This window comes from Nelumbo lutea, chromosome 2 (genome assembly GCF_056320005.1).
Source record: "Nelumbo lutea isolate HS-2025 chromosome 2, American lotus-T2T, whole genome shotgun sequence".
NCBI classification, from domain to species: domain Eukaryota; kingdom Viridiplantae; phylum Streptophyta; class Magnoliopsida; order Proteales; family Nelumbonaceae; genus Nelumbo; species Nelumbo lutea.
In genome coordinates, this window is record NC_142685.1 from 99,179,295 (window position 1) to 99,180,633 (window position 1,339).

Genomic DNA, 1,339 nt, shown 5'->3' on the forward strand with positions numbered 1-1,339 from the left:
TTCTTGTTAAGAGATAAGAGTTAAGACAAAATGAACAAGCCCTTACACTCACGATATTAAATTTAAAAACCCATTATATATCGACAATTAATATTGATAATTAAATATATGTTTGTCATCAAGAACAATTAATTAACTAATCCAGAATCATGAGCCAAGTTTTCTTCCCTACACGGCAAGGCTTTTCTGGGCTGAAATCTGCCACACCAGAGAAGAGGTTGACATGGGAGACGTGTGGTCCTTCTTCTGTGCATCCACTAAACTCCTAATTAACTAGAAGAACTAAAAGCGACGTAGATCTGATTACTACACCATTCTCTAACAAACCTTTTCTGCTTGCTTTCCTTGTAGCCACAGGAATCATTGGTTGTCTTTTTCTTCTTGACTGAAAGTAAGGCTTCTTGATCAGTTCAGCCAAATAAATGGCCGCCGGCCGGGCCTCCCTGAGAGAGACTAGCTACCCTCCAACTCACGGACCAAGACACAAGAATAGTTTATGGTATCTGATTTCTTTTGTATTTTAAGCAACACATTTCAGTGGGCTGAGAATCGTATTTGATGAGGGTCCCTACCTGGCTTCATACCCATTAAAATAAACAAATGAAAAAGAAAACAAAAGCTAGATTGCAAACAGTTAGCTCCTAAGCTTATTCCCGTCCTTGTCTGGAGAGATGCCAACCGTCTCACTTTTCAACCAACACTATCCATAAAAAGCTTACACATATATAGGAAAGTTCGGTAAAACTAAGGCTGGTCATCAGTAACTGAACCTGAGATCAACTTTACCTCTCCTCACAGCTGAATCCAACCAAAAAAAGAAAAAGCCCGAGACCCCCAGTTGTAGTCGACCCAGCTGATTTGTCTAAATTAAACGAGCTTAATTCCAGAAAAAGCAGTTTAGCTCTTGTTAGACTCGTGGTGACCTGAGCTGAGGGCCCCAACCAGGCAAGTTAAAGCTTGGCTTATTAAGACAGTCTATGCCCGACAAGAATTATTTCACCATTTTTAAATTCTCTGCACCATCCAAAACAAGAATATGAATTAATTGGTGCTTCACTATCATCTGACAGGCTCTAGGAGATTTTCTATAGAATATATATATATAGGAAATTATCTAAACGAGGCTTCTTAATTAAGCAGTGGATCCCATGATCAAAGCTGTCTATAGTAATTATGGTCTATAATATTGGAAACAATTTCCTTAATTTCAGTCTCCAATAGCCGTTCTTTCTTAAATTTTCACTGTGATTGTCTCCAACATTCTCATTATTAAGATGCTGCGTGGTGCCTTTCTTCTTCCATCAATTGGTCCAACTATTTCCCCCAGTCTCCAATTCTA

General features: G+C 38.7%; 1 pseudogene; it reads right to left on the reverse strand.

The window, feature by feature from the left end:
* Positions 1 to 603: 603 nt before the first annotated feature.
* Positions 604 to 701, reverse strand: LOC148872268 (U6atac minor spliceosomal RNA; annotated as a pseudogene).
* Positions 702 to 1,339: the final 638 nt, after the last annotated feature.